Here is a 20,884-nt window from a genome sequence, read left to right on the forward strand (position 1 = left end):
CAGCTGGTTATAGAACTGCTAACAACCAACACTAGAGAGAAGAAGCACATCTCTTCAGAAGCCCTCTCCCCAAAGTACAAAGATCTGGACCCCTGTGACTCTGCTGCTGACAGCATGCCTTTTTTTCTTTTATTTTTATTGATGCCACTCTGCATTGTTCCTATGTACTCCATACTCCATGTTCATTTATGCTCCTACGAATCAATCTGTGCTGTACATCTCTTTTCCTATAAGGGGTTTATTCATCATAACGCAGTAGAGTATTTCTGTAGTCCGTGATACTGAATGCACCATAATGTACAGACTGTTGTACCCATGTAAACACGGTTTTTCATTTTCTGTTAGATGTAACCTTAGGTCACCATAGGAAGGAAGGCTTCTAGAACTTAGTATAAAGTTTGTTTGAAGTGCTCTTTAGAAAAGGGATTCATAAAGTTGATAACAAACAGAAAGAAAACTCCAAGGCACGATCTTTAAGCATTAAAATGCCTTTATTTTCACGGCATGGTCACGTGTAGACCTTAAAAACGCAGTTCAGTGCATTTCTGCATCAAACCTTCATCAGGAAGTCAAACAAACAGAAGCCTGGAAGCTGTAGGTTCTTTAAAAATGGTCCTGACCAACAGGAACCTGCCAACTGGGCCCAGTTGGTATTTTAATAAATAAAACCATCATTTGAAAACTGCATTTTGTATTTACTTGGGTTGTCTTTGTGTTATATTAAAGTTGGTTTGATGATTCATAACATTAAAGTGTGATAAATATGCAAAAATAAACCTGGAATCAGAAGGGGGCAAATACTTTTTCATGGCACTACATTCCCTTAATCTAATAATATTATAATATAATAATATAATAATATTGCAAGTGTTGTTGTTTGGTTAAAATGTAAACAAGCTTTATTCAGCTTTGACCACTTCTGTTGAAAATGCATTGTCATTCTTTTGTTTCTCCACCAAACAACAGGAAACTATCAATAGTGATATTAATGAATGACTTGGATTGATGAGGACTAACAATAACGGTTTCCATATCAATTAAAAAATTAATAATCTCCTTCCTTCTTCAGCCAGCCTTTAAACTAGTAAGACACTGGTAAGGGGATGAGAACAGAGTGTCTTTAAAACACAACTGTCCATTTTTATGTTTAAACCATTCACCATCACTGAATAATAACAGGTGCCAGCTTTATACTTCACAAAAACTCTGTGTCTGCAAGGTTGGTAAGGAGGGAAACATAAACAAAATTTGATTTACTGTTGCTGGACCTCAATGATGTTTCACTTCAGACCCATTTTCCGCCTCCCAGACAGCCAATTGTAGACCACAGACATGAGTAATTGGCCAGAAGTGTCAGCGGTACGTCTGAACTACCTCTTTGTTTACACTTCCCTCCTGTCTACAGCTTTACAGATACAACAGGGGTGTGGTGTTCTCGGCAGTAATTGTGAGAGGTGAGCGGGCCAAGGCTCTCTGTGAGGCTGCTACAGAGGCTCAGAGGTGACTGCTGTCCCCGCAGTTTGAAGTGCTGTCTCCTGGAAAGGGGAGTTGACCTTGACGAGGCAGGAGTCTCTCTCTGCCTTGTGGGAAGAAACGGGGGAGGTCAAAGGGCGCCTCTGTCTGCCCACACAGCATTAGACCTAATGGCAAATTGTCACTATGGAACACACCTCAGCCACACAGACATGTTTCAGGATGGAGGCAAAAAGCCACCTCACCAAGGTTGGACAGTCATTGCCAAAGGGGAGCTTTGACTTGATTTCAGTGGTAGTTTGCTTTATGATCTCAGGGCAAAAACAATCTCGGCTGATGTGGTTATTTTTTCCTCTAGTAAATAAAAATGTGTAAGGAAAAGGCCCAAAGCGGTGCCTTGGTTACGTGCGTGCTGTTGCTCATTGCTTCAGGTAATGTCAAGTATACTATCTCCGGAAAGGCTTTTATTCAGTTTACACATCTTTATTATAATAAAAATGACTGATATACAGGCTGTGAAAAAGTATTTACCCCCGTCCTGATTCCTTTTTTCACATTTGTCTCATTTGCATTCAATGGTTCGACATTTGATTTAGTCTTGCGCCTATAAAGCTGTTAACTTGTAGTCAATAAGGCAGGATCTGCACTGAGGTGAGAGTTCTCATTTCTAAAATGGTACTCTGAGAATCCAATGTTTTTTTGTTTTTCAATCTAATGGTATAAACTAGATTTTTTGGGGAATTATGTATTGATAGTAAGTTATGTCAAAGTGTTTTCATGTGTAATGTATATGTTGTATATGTGTCAGATCATCAAATAAGGAATAACAGCTCTCACTGTGGTTCAGGGTGTCCAAAATCCTTAAAAATTATCATTGTCCTGCTGCATAACCAAAGTGTGCTTGAGCTTGAGATCACCACTGATGGCTGGACATTCTGACCACTCATACACAGCATTTGGGAAAGAACAGAGCCTTTGAAAATAACTCAGAGGATGATTGGATGAACGTTCTGTCTGTCACATCTTAACGGGCCAATCAGAGCAACAAAACATGAGACAAAGCTACTATCGAGCTGCTCCCCTACCGAGGACTGAACTCCATAGGGAGCTGCATAACGTGAGCCATGGCGACTGCAGACATGTCAGTACACGACTTTTGGCATTTCTGAAAAGAAAACAACACACTGCTGTTCGTTGTCCTTCTGTTAACGAAAAAATTTCATCAAGTTCTGATAAAACTGGCGCTTTAGCAGCATCCATGCTAATGTCTTCCTCCATAATTGCACCGGTCTCTTGTTGCTGCTTACATATGACATGACTCCGCCGCACCTCAAAGTACTGCCCCTTGATGCTGATTGGTCCTGTCACTTTCTAACCGGGCCCAAATGGTTCAGACGGGAGCCTTGCAAGATGGATTTGCCAGTGAGAAACACAGAAACATGCAGATCCATCTGCTTTGCAAGGTTACAGACATTCTTCTTCAGGATTTTCTTGTGGAGATCAGAATTCATGGTCCAATCAGTTATGGTAAGGGGTTCAGGTCCTGGAGCAGCAAAGCAGCCCCAGACCATCACACTACCACCACCATGTTTAACTGCTGGTATGATGTTTTTTAAGGCCACTGGCATCATATGACACGCTTCAAGTGCCACCACTAGCTCACACCAGAAGCAATGCTTCAACAGCCCAATTCCTGGCCAAGCACTCCTGAGCCAGGCGCTTGATACCAGAAGCAACAGCCTGTTGGGTGCTTGCTTCCCCACCTCTCCAGTTAAGTAAAAAAAAAAAAAAAAAGATAAATGTGGTGGTATTTCACCTGCAGCTGCTGCTCTTTCACATCAGTCCACAGAATATTTTCGAAAAAAGTCTTAGTGATCATCAGGATATTTTCATCAAATGTGTGATGAGCCTTTGTGTTTGTTTTTTGGCCTGGATGAGTCTTCGATGCACTCTTGGAGTAATTCTGGTAGGCCAGCCACTCCTGGGAAGGTTCACCACTGTTCCAAGTTTACTCCATTTGTGGATAACGGCTCTCTGAAATTCCAAAGCCATAGAAATGGTTTTGTAACCCTTTTCAGATTAACAGATATCACTGACTTTGTTTCTCCAAATTCTCAGATTTCTGTAGAATGCAGTATGTTTTTGAATGTGCCAAAAAAGGAATCAGGAATTTTTTCACAGCACTGTAATAAGCCCCTAAAAACACCATACATACACTTTTAAACTATTTTTTAATCCTGTGTCATTCCTACATATAGTTTAAAGATGTGTTAAGTTGTATTCAATGCTTCTGACATTAAATTCAGCCTGGGTTCAATTTCTTTAATAATATATTGGTACATTTATTTTTTACAGAAAATGACAGTGTAGCTGGGCTTCCAAATAGTCCTGTTCCAATGTTTTGGCAGTTTAAAGGGGGCCTCTTTTTGCAGTGGAACTGATACCACATTTGGCCATTTAGTATTTTTGTTTTGCACTCTCAAATTAGATTCCAAACTGGTGGTTAGAGGCTGTCATCACTCATCATTCAAGTGATATTATGTATGAGCTGTAACACTGCCAGCATTTTTCAAGTACAAATTTGCCTATAAATGTGACTTTTAATATGTGGCTCAGCTGAAACACACTACCGCCTGAGTGCCAGGCGGGGAACAAGAATGACTAGATTACATCTCAGATGTGAATGAGCTCTGCAGGGAAGCTTATGTCCAGGAAATGTATCTCAAACATTGTCTCAACTTCTATCAAAGACTGTTTCAAAGTCTGAATTACAACAGGATGGATTAATATGGCAAGTATGTGCCACTGGTTTTGGATAAGACTGTGTGTTTGCAGGCGTGTGACACAATTAGAGGAACATGCAGATCTGAGACCTCCCGGGGCTCCCCTGATCACTCTCTGCCAAATATCTCATCTCTCTCCACTGTACAGTTTGCTAAAACAAATTAAGTTCTTATGCAGGGTAATTTTGTGCTCTCTCTCTCTCTCTCTCTCTCTCTCTACAATAAAAAGCATATTCTCACTATCTTCTCATTGCAATTCTACTGCAATGTAATTCTCACCAAGTCAAGCATCCACAAAATTACTGGGGCCAGACCTCCATATCCCCTTTGACCAAATGAACTGTGCTCTAAATGCATACTACCACTCCATTACAGAGTCGATTCCACTTTGCTGTTTATTTTGTAATTGAGGGCCCTTACATCTACTTTATATCTGACAGAAAATCCAATGTAACCATACTCATGCAGCCCTGAGGATGTGAGTAAGAAACCGCTTGTTAGTTGCCATTTTAAGATAAGTATCCACCCTTTAGCTGAAGAGTACTTCTCAAAAAGCTTCAGATAGATTAAAAAACGGTTCTCTTAATTTCAACAATTTTAGACTGATAAAACTTCAGGGAAGCACACATGCATTGGTTTAACACTGATATCAGCCAATACCGGCTTTTTTGAAAGACGTCAGGCCATCTAATGTAGTATGAACCAATTCCAAAAAAGTTGGAGCAATGCATAAAATGTCAACAAAAACAGGCAAGGTCTTCCCTGAAAGAGACCATGTACAGAAATATATTAGGATGTCGGGGCCACTTTAATATTCCTCACCATGAGGATTTTAAAGTCATAAATCTAATCCAATGTAAGTTAATACATGCTAAGCAATTGAGTTTGCCTAAATGGCTAGTTAATGGCTGACAGGGGAAACAGACAGCCATTTTCAGGATTTTGGGGAGCCAATCAGATTTCAGTGGGCCCCGTTCAGCCCTGGCTACCACTGGCTCTGCCCCTGAAAAGTTACTGGTGCTGCAATTTGCTCTGATAATCCATCAAGACGTTATTAATCAAGATATCTTCTTGTCAAAATGTTCGTTTACAGATTTAACATAGTAGCACTGCCTTTTGCTGAAAACAAGAAGAACAATACAGTCAAGCACAAGATTTAATTGGGCCACATTTCATTTTATCTCTAGAATTTGCTACAGGCCAATCAAAAATGGGCCACAGGCCATATTTGGCCCCCAAGCCATTGTTTGGATACCCCTGCTCTAAAACCTCTTCATACTTTTCAGTATTGATAGTTCCTTCCTGGATGTCTAAGCTTCCCACGCCATACGCACTAATGCAACCCCATCCCATCAGAGATGCAGGCTTTAGAACTGTGCTCTGATAACAAGCTGCATGCTCCCACTCCTCTTTAGTCCGCAGGACATGACGTCCATGGTTGCTACAAAGACGGCGCAGTTTCTGGAGCATGTTCAGTTACAGCTTCTTCTTTGTATGATAAAGCTTTTGTGGATGGCACAGCCAAACACAATGATTTCTGGAAGTGTCCCTGAGTCCATGCAGTGGTTTCCAGTATTGAATCATGCCTGATTTTTATGCAGTGTCACCTTAGGACCCAAAGATCGCAAGCATCCAACATTTGCCTTTGGCCTTGTCCCTTGAGCACAGAGATTTCTCCAGATTCTCTGAATATTTTGATGATATTATGGACTATAGAAGGTGGGACATTCAAAGTCTTTGCAATTTTACATTGAGGGATATTTTTCTGAAATTGAAAAAATGCTAAAATGTTGACAGTTATTCTAACTGATTGCAAAATGCTCCTCCAGCTGTTTTTCACTAGTACCATTTACTTTTCCAGCCTTTTGTGTCCCTGTCCCTACATTTTTGAGGGATGTGTTGCTGCCTTCAAATTTCATGAAATGGTAAAATGTCTGTCTTAACCCTCCAGTACCCCTTGTGCCAAAAATGCACATAGCTGATATTTAAAAAAAAAAAAAACTTTGTCCCTTTCACAATTAATATTATCATGTATTGTGTTTTTTGTTCATTTTTGCTCAATTTTCAAAATTCTGTCCCAGCCACAACAATCAGCCCAACATAAATAAAGTACCTGGACCATTTTTTTTTACCCTGTGACGTTACTTTTACTATATATGGGCGAGGGCAGGAAACGCATGTTTTTTCCAACAGATTTCAGTGTTATACTGCCCTTTGCTCCCCTTCTCACTAACTCTCTGAGGTTTTGTTTAAGTGCAGATCACTGTGTGAGTCTGTGAGTGTGTCTGTGCAATAATCAAAAAATAAGTTATCTAATTTTCATGTACTAACTTGCAAAAAAAAATCATTTTTTGTGTATTTTGCATATAAAAATGCAGTGACATCATCAATGAAACATGGCATTTAAAGGGTTAAAAAATATTAAAATGAATGAGTATTTTACATTTATGGTCAGGGCTGACCTTGAATGAGAAAAATATAATTCAATAACAGTAAAACAATTTTAAAATGTATGATATTTACAACATGATTTAAAGGTGTGCATTTTTTGCGCAGAAGTAAAAAAACGTGAATATTTTAGAATAACTGACCTCACAAAAAAAATAATACTGCATTTTAACCAGTGTTGCTACTAATCAATGACATATGCCAGGCTGCAATCATCCATAAATAAGTTATTCACTTTCACTGTAGTATCTTGAAAAAAATCAATGTGTTTTTTTTTCATCAAAAAATTTTGTTTCTTTACATTACAAACATGGCATTTGAAGGGTTAAAAGATAAGACAATTATTGAGTATTTGGTATTTTTGTTAATGGCACAAGTTGATGAAACAAGGAAAAAATTAAACAATTAAAGATAAACTAATTTAACTTTTTTATTTACACCGATAACTCCCCATGCATTTTTTGCACACTAGGAGGAAAATGAGGCAGCAATTTGTAGGGATACCAGTACAGTAGAGCAGGAGCAACATCTGACTTGTTGCTTCTGCTCTACTGTAATTACAATATGGGTTTATGAGATATGCACATCATTGCATTTTGTTTTTATTTACATTTTACACAGCGCCCCAACTTTTGTGGGATTGGGGTTGTATTTTCATGGTCAATCACTGTTATACACCAAAAGAAGTCATGGTAAAAACATCAGTATCTCCCAGATTTTTATAATCAGCTACTCTATCCAACTTTCTTGTTTGTTATTCAAACAAACAAAAATGACAAATGTTGATCAGACCTTATTAGGACAGTCACTGCAGCTGCCATCAAATTATTCTCAACAAGCCATGTCCCTGTCATCTTTTGCTGCTTTCCTCATTTTGTCTACTGCAGCCGTCTAAACTCAGCTGTCACTCTAAAAAAAAAAAAAAAAAACCTATGTTGCACTGTACGTCATGTAGATCCTTCTACACAACAAGCTGACTACTGGCCAATCTGTGGCTGACAGCTTGCTCTGAGTCAGATAAAGCAGCTGTTCGAGTCTCTGCTTTAATGTAAGTACAGCCCAACATCAACTTATCAGACTGTGAGAAAACAAGAGGAGTATCGATCAACAATGTGAGTCCAAACTGGACGTGCGTGGCGACTCAGAACCACACCGCCATAACCTGTTAACGGCTATCAGAGTTATCACTTACACTGCATCAATGGTCCCTAAAAAGTCTTTCTCATACAATTTTGAAGCATTTTTCCGCACTCCTACTCCACTCTGTCCACAGCTGAGCATGACCAGTGTATCCAAGTTCTTATGTAAGCCTCTCAAACTTTGACTGCAGCACAATCCACCTCTCTGCAGTGTGGTGCAGCGGTTTAACCGCCCAATCCACTGGTCAGAAAAACAAGCAGTAAGTGATGGGTGTTTGGGCATCAACAGAAGGATATAGAAGGCTGATCAGGTGAAGTAATGAGGATGAACAAAAAGAAAGAATTAGCTGACGAAGGTCTGGTCATCCAGGCTAAAACCCTTTAAATGTACCTGTATATCTGGCTGATATTTTCAGAAAATATGTCAGTCGAAAATATCTACAGAAATGTTTAATATAATATCTTGGACCCCTAGAAAAAGCATTTATAATTGAAAAGAAAAAGTAAGATGCAGCCAGATCAGAGTTACCAAGATGTAAACTTAGTTAATAAATGCTAAATAGATTATTGACTTCCGGTTGAGCAGCCATGAGATAGGCAGCACAAATACAGAGCTCCCCATTCAGCAAGAAAAATGCTGTATTTTCTTAAAGACTTTCTAAGCACTAACAGCAAAAGTTGCAGAGGCGTTTACAACATGCCTAGGAAAAGCAGAAAAAACTTTTCACAGGTTGAAACAACCCCCTCGGACGAGGAAGAGTCAGCTGAAGGTGACACAGATAGCCATCCTGATGCTGGGGAGCTAAAGGTGGACGCGACGATGGCTAATCTGCAAACGATACTACAAGAATTGTGAGAGTTTCGGCGTGAAAATGCAGACACTCTCCGCGATCTAAGAGGAGATATTAAGGCAACCAACAACAGAACCGACGAAGCCGAAATACGAATTTCAGAGACAGAGGAAAGAGTACAGGGGCTGGAGGAGGCTACGAGGGAGCTGCTGAAGCTACAGGTTAAGTTGGAAGACAGGCTAATGGACCAAGAGGGACGAGCAAGATGGGACAATAAAAGAATTCATGGCATTGGGGAGGGGTTGGAGAACAACTCCACATCAATGATAGTTTTTGTGGAGAATCTGCTAAAGGAAAAGCTGGAGTTGCCTCCCGCCTCGGACCTCATGATCGAGCGCGTCCACCGCGCACTTGGCCCTAAACCACCGGCTGATTCTCCCATCATAGTTGTGAAGTTCTCCAGCAGCAAAACTAAAAAAGAAATCCTGCAACAGGTACGGCGCAAAAAGGGTTTCTGTATAAGGAAAAGAGAGTTTTTGTGGATCATGACTATGCTCTGGAGACCCTGAGGAGGCGCCGGGAATACACAGAGGCGAAGAAGGTGCTGAGGGAGAACAAAATACGGTTCCAGACTCCTTTTCCAGCCAAGATGAGGGTGTTTTACGAGGGAAAGACATGCCTGTACAACTCAGCGCAGGAGGCTACCAAAGACATGGTAAAGAGAAGGTTACCCGTGACGATATACAAACCACCGACGAGCTGGGCTGACAGAGTTAAAAACCTGATGTGGCACAAAACCCGGTCCGTGAGAGGAGGAGAGCAGCAGCCTGAGGCTCAGCAGGATGGGTTAAAAAGAGACTGGACACTTTCAGGCGGGCAGACAGTTGAGCCTGTTTCACCTCGACGCGGACCCCCCCAGAGAAAGGAGACACTGGGGTTGTCACTGTAGGACTATTACTGTGAGAGACACGGGCTAGATTATTGACATTCATAACATTATGTTTCTGATCGGGTAGGATCTGACCTTCTACGAACATGGAACATTTTGGTTACTTAAAGGAGGGCCCTCCACAAACCCAGACATATGGAGGCTTTCTCTCCGAGCCAGCACAAGATCTTGGCTCCATCAGGGTCACAAACAAGACCTCAAAACAGGAAGCTCAACATGAGGTATTGTTGAAAACTACGAAGTTCACGTTTTTCAGGGACTGTTCTATTTGTGTTAGTTGTCAAGTTATTGTTTTTTCAGAGTTTGAGTGGAGGGGGGGTTGTAAAATGGTAAATGCCACTTGTTCTTCAATGGAAAGCCACAAAGTACCCCTTAGGTTGGCTTCTTACAATGTGAAGGGCGTCCTTAACCCAGTAAAAAGGAGTAAAATTCTTGGCAAAATGAAAAAAAGACAAGGTAGATATAATATTTCTCCAAGAAACCCATCTAACTAATTGTGAATATGCTAAACTTAAGAGGCAGGGCTATAATCAGGTATTTTCAGCGTCCTATGGGAGGGGACATAGAAGAGGGGTGGCGACACTGATATCAACGAGGGTAATTTTTGAAAAGACAACAGAAAGCATAGACAAGGAGGGAAGGTATAATATGGTTGAGGGTAAGCTAGGGGGTTCAGAAGTCACTTTCTTAAATGTTTATGCGCCTCCTGGTGCAGCTTGGGGGTTCTATAGACACATATTTGATCTAATGATTACAAAGGCCCAGGGAATGGTCATTTGTGGAGGTGACTTTAATATGAGACTGAACCCAAAGTGGGATGTGTCAGGATCAACTCAGTCACAGAATATCGCAGTGGGTAAAAAGGTGGGAAAGATGATAAGAGAGATGGGCATCTGTGATGTGTGGAGAGAGTTCAATCCAACATCCAGAGATTATACTTTTTACTCCTCATCACACAAAACCTATTCAAGGATTGATTATTTTTTTATGTACAGTGAAGATATTGGTTTTGTAAGGACATGCAAAATTGGAATAATGGATTTATCAGACCACAGCCCAGTCTACCTAGATTTAAACTTAAGAAATAATAAAAATACATTCACCTGGAGGCTTAATTTAAATGTGCTCAGGGGAAAAATGAAGGAAGAAATAAAAGAGGAAATTTTGTTATATCTGTCTGAGAACGATAATGAAGAGGTGTCCCCTCCCATGGTGTGGGATGCTGGGAAGGCCGTTTTAAGAGGGAAAATAATTGCAAAATTGGCTCTACAAAAGAGGTTCAGGCAGGAAAAATTGGATAATCTAGAAAAAGAGATAAAAAAAATTAGAAAGACAACACAAAAAGGATACCCAATTGGACATTACTCAAAAAATTAATGAAATTAAAAATCAGATAAAAGAAATTTACAAAACAGATATTCAGAAGAAACTAACCTTTTTGAAACAGAGGTATTATGAAGTTGGTGGCAAAGCAGCTAAAAACCTGGCTTATAAATTAAGAAAACAGCAAGCAGAGAGAGCTGTGCATAAAATTAAATACCCAATAACAAAACAAGTGAAGCATGACTTCCAGGAAATTCATAGTTGTTTTGAAAAGTATTATAGGAATCTATATTCCCAGAAGGTCCATGAGGGGAACGAACCACCCGAATCTCTGCTGGCTTCACTTAATCTCCCAACAGTTACAGAAGACCAGAATAGAGTTTTAATAGCCAAGGTGACCACGGAGGAACTGCAAAAGGTAATCTCAAGACTCAAACCAAATAAATCTCCGACCTCCGATGGGTTTACATCGCAATGGCATAAGACATTTAGTGACTGTCTATCTCCGCTGTTACTGAGAACACTCAGTTGGGTCCTAGAGAATGGAGAATGGGTCCTCCATCTTGGAGGGAGGTGATCATAGCTTTGATACCAAAAGACGGGAAAGATAAGACTGATTGTTCTAATTTCCGTCCAATTAGTGTTTTGAATCAGGATTACAAAATGTTTGCATTAATTCTAGCAAGACATCTAGAAATAATACTTCCAGATATTATACAGTTAGATCAAACAGGTTTTATTTAAAAAAGACAAACACAGGATAATGTTAGACGGACATTACACATAATTAATCATGTAAATAAATACAATTTAGAGGCTGTCTCACTGGGGTTGGATGCGGAAAAGGCATCTGACTCAGTTAACTGTTTTTTTCTATACAAGGTACTAGAGAGATTTCAATTTCATAAAAATTTTTTGAAGACAGTACAAAAATTATATGACAAACCATTTACTCAAATAAGGATTAATGGAGGACTATCAAATTCTTTTAAATTAGAAAGGGGGTGTAGACAGGGCTGTCCTATCTCTCCACTCTTATTTGCCATCTTTATAGAGCCTCTCGGTCAGTGGATAAGACAGAATGGGAAGATAAAAGGGATCCGATTAGCTCATGGAGAACATAAAATTGCCATGTTTGCAGATGACTTCTTGATATACCTGGGACACCCATCCACTTCTCTTCAAGAATTGCTCTCAACCCTGTGGGAATATGGATTATTTTCAGGAAATAAACTTAATACTCATAAATCCCAAATTTTGACATTTAATTATTCACCTAGCCAATCAATTAGAGAAGATCTCCAAGTCAATTGGGAATAAAGTCAATTAGATATCTAGGTGTGAATATTCCAAAGGCCCTAAACATGACTGTATCAGAGAATTATGACCCCTTATTTTCTAAAATTAAATCTGATTTGACCAGATGGGACCTAGTGCCATTCTTAGGATTGGGACAGAGGGTGGAAGCAATAAAAATGAATGTGCTTCCCAAATTACTATATCTATTCCAAAACATACCAGCAGAACTTTCTAATGGAATATTTCAAGAATTAGACAAATTAATATCACGATTCATTTGGCAGGGGAAGAGACCAAGAATCTGTTATAAGACTCTTCAATTAGCAAAAGACAAAGGAGGCCTCTCCCTACCAAACATCAAAAATGACTACCAAGCAGCACAGATAAAAATTTTGGTTGATATTTGTAATCCGTCTTATAACACTAAGTGGAAAGAGACAGAATTTCAAATATCCAGTGATATCCCATTACAAGCGATCATAGGGGACAGTGGGCTGGTTGATCACCTCAAAGACATTAATCTGTGGATAAAGATACCTATTAGCATCTTGCACAGGGTAATTAGTGAAAACAAAGCTAAGGAACCATACTAGATCTTGAGATGGATAGGATATGACTCAGATTTTTTACCAAACGGAATGGATGCAGGATTTAAACAGTGGGCTGACAAAGGGTTAACAAAACACAGTGACCTGTACGAGGGGGCACACTACATCAATTCCAATATCTTAAAAATTGCTTTGGTTTAACTAATCAGGATTTTTATAGATTCTTGCAAATCAGGCAGTATGTAGAGAAAACAGTGAATAAAGAGTGGCAACTAACCAATTCGGGTATAATGAATATTTTTCTACTTGGTTATAGGTCAGACCCAGGCCGTGGAAACATATCAAAGATATACAAGGTGTTACAAGAGTATGAAGGGGATGACACTATTTATAAAAGGAGAAATGGGAGAAAGACAGTAACATAACACTGCAGCTGGAGACGTGGGAAAAAATAATTTTACAACAATGGAAAAGTACATCATCTCCCTCCTGGAGAGAATTTGGGTGGAAAAATTTGGCCAGGTTTTTTAGAGTTCCAGCTCAAAGGATCTCTCAAAGAGGAAGCACATCTTGTTGGAGATCCTGTGGCAATAATAAGGCAACTCATTTCCACGTGTTCTGGGACTGCCTGGCCATTTCAAAATATTGGGAAGAAACCACGGTGAGTACAGAAAAGATCATGAGAGTAGTGATCCCCTCAGGGTTTGAGGCCTTATATCTGGGGTTAAGACCAGATACTGTGAAGGGGTTTGAGAATAAATGTATGCATAACATTCTTCTACTCACTTGTAAGAAAGCGATTACAAGGAGATGGCTGACAAAAGATCCTCCTTCAGTCAAGGACTGGATTAAAGTGGTCCAAGATATTTATGGAGAAGCTAACATTCATTCTTAGGCTCGAAAAAGATAACTGTGAGAGTTTATGGAATATCTGGATAAATTACATGGCAACTTATTGACAAAATACTGGGTGAAATGATTTTGTCCCTTTTTTTCTGTTTTGTTTCAGTATACAATTCTCACTAGTAATTTTACATGTATGCACAAAATGTTTTCATTTCTTCTGATACTATTATCAGTATCTATGTTGATTGATGCTCTTGTTACTTTCACCCTATTATAAGAGAGAGGACATACAGGGGGAGGTGAACATGGTACAGACAAACTCATTTTTATAGCTAAGGTTGTTTACTAATATTTACTGCCATGTCCATCTTTTATTTTTTACATTTATTGTATTTTTATTTGTTATAGCTTACACTTAATCCATCATTTCTCATTTTCCTGGTAGTTCTGGTGTACCATGACTGTGATATACATATATATGTGTGTATATGATAAAAATGATTTTCTTTCATTCTTTTATTTAATTATCCACTTTTATGGCTTTTACATTAAAAAAACATATATATGTACATATTTTCTCTAATTTTGTTTTCCCACATTATCTGGATTTTTATTTAGACATGATGATATGTACACCAAAGTGCAACATGTATATCCTGTTCTTTCGATAAATAAAAAGTTTAATAACAAAATTAATGCTAAATATTATAAAATATACAAGCCAGTGGCTGATTTTGATTAACTCATACAATATGAGTTTACTCTGCTCTAGGAATGAAATGGTTAACAAGGGTCACAGTTCTATTTGTACTGTGTTTTAAAGTCATGGCTATCTGGCAAGCCTATGGACTGAGTCGTATATCCATTATACAGGATATACTTCACATCTATCTGGGTAAAAGTTCATATACAGTGGAAGGTCAGAGCCTTTCAAAGAGTCTTGAAGGACTGGACAAACCTTGGTCACATTCATTGCAGGCAACTCAGAGAAATTAAACATATAATGTAGTAGGCGTGCGCTACTTCAGTGAATAAACTGCAAAATGCAAGCTGGACCAGCAGCTGTTATCGCTGTTCATTATCAGTGAAGAAAGATGATAATCAAATTCTTGAAGCCAGTCAGGAGAGAAGAAAAACATATTGTCCCCCAAGAAAAAAAAAGTGTGGTTCTTTGTAGAAATGCAGGTTCAGGTACAGGTACAAATATGGTTCCATCAATGATAATCTCTTCACTAGCAGCTGTTGTTTACAGGCTTGCAGTATTAAACCATGCCTGCAGCAACTGCACTGTTCTCCTCAAAGGGAGCTGATTGGTCCAATCATCCTCTGAACAGGAACAGTTGTTTCATGGAGTCATAGTGGAATACAGAAATTCTATCATGAGTCTACAAGCAGGGTTATCAAGGAAAACGCAGAGAATAATGAAAGTTTTTAAGTGTGTATTTCTGTCCCCATCTTGTGTATTTTTCAACAATTTAAGCAATAAATCTGTCTATATCGTAACCTAAAATCAGTCAAGAACACCCATCATACATTAAACCATCTTATTATAAAACGGATGTACAGTTTAATTTGGCAGAGAAGGCTCTGCTCAGGAGATGCTCCCTGGGTTAGTCAAGCAGCATGCTTTGACTTTTCTGTTCTTGACAAACAATGAAAAATATGTAATTTCAATTTTTTTGCTCATATTGCAAATTTGTTATCAATTGCTTTATTGGAAAGGATTATCATTTTTTATGCCACTTGTTTTGATTAAGAAAAACATACATCAAACAAGAAAAGAAGGATTTTTGTAAACCATCTTTAAAAAATGACACCTGACACTTAAAGTGTGCATAAACTCTCTGCTGCTGCAACAAATGACTGTATTAAACTAGTATTTGTCACATTTCAAGTCAAAGAAGTACTGCAGCTTCTGCAATATGCAGATTGCAGCAGGCCATATTGCGATTAAATCTAATTAGCGATTAAATGCGAAGCCCTGATATAGCAAGTAGGACAAAAACATACATTAACTAAAATTTTCACAGTGCTGCTTTTCAAAATAACTCCATATTTTCCATCAAATACAAGGCTTCCTCTTTAAAAATAAAGGTACGTACAAAGAGCCGTAGTAGCACTCTTGTAAGCTGAAAGGCCTTGCTTCAGGCATTATTTGAAACCTTTCAAGCACTACCTAATACAACAATAACTGAAGCCATTTATGTGATTATATAATTGCACAGCTTTTGCAAGATGAATTTGCATGATGAAAGAAAATGCATCTGCATCGCATTTCAGGGTCATGTTTGGTTAAAAAAGTCCTGGATAACATATGACTTGGGGTTTATAATTAATTTAGAACTAGGGCTGGGCAATCAATCGAAATGTAGGTTAAATCGCAATGTGACCTACTGCAATTGTTAAACCACAGAGGGTGCAATATTTCTTTGACCTGAAATGTGTTTTGAAATACCAGTTTTATACATTTTTTTTAAGCAGAGGTTTTTTGCTCTATACATAATGCAAACATTCAAGTGCCAATATTGTCTAGAATAATTAACAAAAGTTCCTACTTTCCCTGTTTTTGTATATTTTTTTCTTCTTCAAAATAAGAAATCCATAAAATCATCACCTCCTTCTTTACAATTCATATCAAATTTGCAATATAATACAAAATAATTGCAATATGACATTTTTGTTAGATTAATTTGAATTTTAAGGGGATTTTTGGTTAGAAATTTTTAGATATTTTTGCTGAAATTTGAGAAAATTATTCTGACATTTTTAGGAATTTGATTTAAATTTTGGGGGGAAATTTGCTTTGAAAATTTAAAGTCTCTTCTTGAAAATCTGACACATTTATTTGTACATTTTTGGGAATTTAATTTGCGTATCTTTCAAAATTTGTTTAGAAAATTGTAGGTATTTTTATGGAAATTTTTAACATTTATTTGTAAATTTGGGGAAATTTGATTCAAATTTCTAGGGGAATTAGCTTTGAAACTTTTGGGTAATTTCATGAAAATTTGAGAAATTTATTTGTGAATTTTTAAGAAGTTCCTTTGATTTTTTAAAAGTAATTTTATGAAAATTTGAGGAACTTATTTAAACTGCTTTGGGAATTTGATTTGATTTTTTGAGTGGTGGGGCAGGTTTTTATTTTTAGTTATTTTCTTAAAATTTTTGAACTTTTATTTGTAGATTTGGGGCAATTCGATATAAATTTCTGGCGGAAATAGCTTTTTGTGTTATAACATTGAATTATTTATAAGATGAGGAACCTGAAGAATAATCACGTTAAATTGCAATCACAATGTTTAGTGAAAAAATCGCAATTAGATTATTTTCCTAAATCGTTCAGCCCTATATAGAACTGACAGTGTTTTCCAATCAAGTGTAATTTAAAACTATCTTTTTTTTTTACAGCCTGTATTTTTTATTAAACTTTTAACAAAAAATGAGGAAAGCACAACAAAATTGTTAAAATAAAAAGCAACAAAGATATGAAAAACGTCTCCTGATTTCAAAATGTAGAGTAAATAAAATGCGAAATATAAGACACACTAATGTGAGTGCCTTTAGAAGCAATGTTGTGCACCGTTTCATCACTTTGAGAGAACAACAGCAGCTGCAGCTGTTACTTCTGTTCAGGTACTGTTCATGCATGCCAGTATAAGACTACTGACTTATGTGGACACTGTAACAGGGCTTGAGCACTTTAATACATATGCAAGGCTGAAATCCTCTTCTGAATATGCGCTCTTATCCTTAAAATGTTTGATCTTCAGTAATATGTTCGATCCACTCTACATCCACTTACAGAAGTTTTTGAAAACAGCACATAGAAGCTGTTTTCTAGCTGTGTGATTGGCACCTCTGGGTGATGCCTGATATCCATTAGCATATCTAACATGTTTCCACAGACCCGCCGTTCATAGGTAATACATAGAGGCAGGCAGGTTTTGTAGCTTTGCCATTTCATCTTGCTACGTTTCTTGTGTGTTTTTGTGGTGTTTGCTTTGTCTTCTTAGTTTGTTGTTTAGTGGCAGTTTGCAAACATTTACAAGCATTAACACCACCTGGAGAGAGGTGGGAATACTGCCATGTGTGGCTGCTTTTTTCCTTCACTCAGATGTATTTGTCATAAAACTGCATGCACCAAAATGTGACGTCTGATCCTTGACAGATCCAGACAAATGCAAATATGATGCACCACTGCAGTTGAGTTGCAGTATGCTCATATCAAACCCACATTAATTATAGCAGGGCAATGCCTTACTATGGTCTGCACTGTATATGGAGCACATCACTTCCTCCACTAACCAGACATCACACAAATTGAGTATTTTTCAAATCTCATTATCCTAAATGTTAAAAATGGAAAACAGCTTGCACATCTAGCCTGTGTTGACATTGTATAATGACAGCTTGATATTCAAACTTGTCTGAATAACAGCTACAACCCACCACCACTTCAGCACTAAGCAGAGCTTCTCCACTCAAAGCAACAACGTTACCAGACTGTCAAAAGGCAATAACACTGACCACGAGCACAACAACGGGCTGATATGTGGATGTAAACTGCAGCTTATGAAAAACAATGTCACAAGGAGACGAATCCATAACAGAACTGATGTTCATTAAGCATCAGCGGCAGCACAACCAAGCCAAACAGAGACCAGACATCATAAACACCACATAACAAAGCTCTTCATACTGTGTGATAAACAAACATCTAACCACCAAACTGCACAGTTAATGGAAGAAAGCCTTACCTTGAGGAGAGTTACTTTCTTGACCTTGCGAGTGCAAACTGATCCAACCCTCAAAGTTTATTGATCACATCAGGTTGGACTCCAGCAAAGACAGCACACAGCCAGTCTGATCTGGGCCAATGACAGGGGTGCAAAGTCATTGCCAAAACCTGCTGATGTCCATTAAATAAACTATTCTCATGGTACTGTTGCTTTGGAAGGCAGGTAGCAAAGGTAACATATTTTTTAAGTCAAATATTGCATTCCTACTCGGTTAATCACAATCAATAACGTTAAATATTTAAATTTCCCTAATATTCTAAAACATCTGTCTCAGTTTTGTTCTCAATATAGCCCCCTTTTTTACTCCAACCATCCATACTTACGTGGGCCATGCTCCGTGCTTCCTCCCCAGGCTTGTCTCCTCTCATCTCTGTCCCTCACGAGCCTTGCCAGGTCAACAGGTACTTCCGTTACTGATGGCAGTCATGACGCTGACGGCTCGGCTAATGTGTCTGCGCCACAGCTGAGACCATTCTTGCTGCTGATGAGAGATCGTGGTGACACTCTTGGCAGAGAGGCTAATTGAAGGAAGCACTTGTTTACATGGTCGTGCTTCAGCGCCCGCGGTGTTTTTACCGACGCAAAGTGGAAACTCGGGAACATTTCGCTCGCGACGTCATGCTATTTGTCACGTTATAGATGCTAGCTTAACGGCTGTTTGGCTTAATGGTCGCGCAGTAAAAGAACGGACTCACTCAAAGTCAGGGGAACTTCTTAGGAACATTTTCAGAGTTTAAAATGAGGTCAAGCGACTGTGTAGTTTATAACAGGCACTTACGCTAGCAGAGCGCGGATGCATCGTCAGGCTTGTGGTTCGTTTACAATTTCTTCATCAGTCATTAAACTGAGGCGCGTGCGACGCCCAGCGCCCCCTAGCGGCCGGAAGCAGAACAACTGCTACAGAGCGGCACCTTTAGATGCCCTAAAAAAGTAATATTAATCATTTTCCCCTACTTTTTGCATTAATTTTCTCATCAACATGAGTCCTTATAAGACATATAAAACAGGAATTCAACCCTTTAAAAGCCAGTTAAATCGTATAAAATCTCAGTGTTTTTAAATGTGAAAAAATAAATGAATCAATAAATAACTAATCCACCTTATTCCTAGTCCCCATGATTCTTTGCATAAAATATGGGCGCAAATCCCGGTCCGTTCTATCTAAATGGGACTTTGCATTTAATAGGAGATGTGAAACGCGATTTTTAGAGCAATTTGGACATTAAAATATGTAACTTTCGACTGCTTCACCTCAATCGGGACAATATTATTATTTCTCTGCCCTCTACTAAAGAGTGCAAAGTGACGACATTACCTCGGATAACCTATACAAGCATATTTAGCTAACTTCATTAGCTTCATATCTGTATAGTAATAAACAATCACGTTTTGTTAAACGAATTCAGACACCACCTTCAGATAACATTTCTAGTTTGTGGGGTTGCTGAAATCCTTAATCCACCGACTAATCCCTCTTAAAATGTGGGAATTATATTGAAAAAAATCATCCATGACTGAAGTTGTCAGCTCTTCAGTTAGGTAAATGTCAAGTTTGAATTAATGAAGAATTAATATTGAAATAATTACATCCCAAATGCATATAAACAGTGAACAGCATATTTAAAACACTGTTGTTAAAGACATATATTTGACTGTCACGTAATTAGTACCACAACCGAAGCAACAAGTACCAAGCATTACAGAAAATATTATTTAAACATTCAGCTCATTTAACTTTATTGAGTTAACAAAAATGAAGCAGTATTTATTGCAGTAAATATTCATTTATTTCAGATCTACCACTGTTGACTCTAAATCACTTTAGTAATCCCTTGAAAGAATCGTGTTTTGCTATTATCGCTACTGTACGGGAAGTTTCACCCACATTTGCAACGTCAGACCCCCCAGGAATAATGTAGTATCCACCTTATTTACTTACTTACCGCTTACAAAACAAACAATGTGAAAATGTGATTTCAAAAATATATCAGTATTTACAAATTCGCAGTGAATTTCTATCAAACAACTGTGTTCGTAGCTAGCATCTATCGTCAGCTGCTGTATTAAATGACATGTAATTATGTACTTCCGCCTTAGCACAGGAAGTTTCGTCCATATTCAGATTTACAGGAATAAGGTGGATGAACTCAGCAAATTGGATTTCCTTGAAAGGAGCTGGCTAAGTCAGTGATTAGCAGCAACTTTGATATGTATCTACTGTTATTTTTCACAAGTCAGGATTTTTAAAAATTGTTATACTCAGACTCCTCGTGTACAAAAATGGACAAAATACATAAATGGCATTAAAAATATTGGACATTAACATTTTTCTGCTTTTTATTGTGTGAGTTTTTTTTCATTAACATTCGACCTTATGAGATATATCAAATCTGGACTAATTTTCAGAAACTGAACCCTTACAATGCCATTCTAGTAGCTTGAAACCCCTCCATTTTTAATCAGTTATCACAGTCTTGGATATGTCG

The 20,884-nt window shown here is 38.2% G+C and overlaps 1 long non-coding RNA gene across 2 annotated transcripts in view; it reads right to left on the reverse strand.

The window, feature by feature from the left end:
• The window catches only part of LOC121515996, a 318,198-nt gene extending 298,989 nt beyond the window's left edge, over nucleotides 1–19,209 (reverse strand). The window contains exons 1-3 of one of the 2 annotated variants that reach the window (XR_005992435.1): nucleotides 18,722–19,209; nucleotides 18,357–18,467; nucleotides 11,669–12,106 (exon numbers count right to left, since the gene is read on the reverse strand). This is a non-coding gene — a long non-coding RNA (uncharacterized LOC121515996). Of the gene's footprint in view, nucleotides 1–11,668; nucleotides 12,107–18,356; nucleotides 18,468–18,721 lie in introns of those variants that run through there. The other variant, XR_005992436.1, reaches the window with a different exon arrangement.
• Between the last annotated feature and the right edge of the window lie 1,675 nt (nucleotides 19,210–20,884).

Source organism: Cheilinus undulatus, linkage group 10 (assembly GCF_018320785.1).
Source record: "Cheilinus undulatus linkage group 10, ASM1832078v1, whole genome shotgun sequence".
Classification (NCBI taxonomy): domain Eukaryota; kingdom Metazoa; phylum Chordata; class Actinopteri; order Labriformes; family Labridae; genus Cheilinus; species Cheilinus undulatus.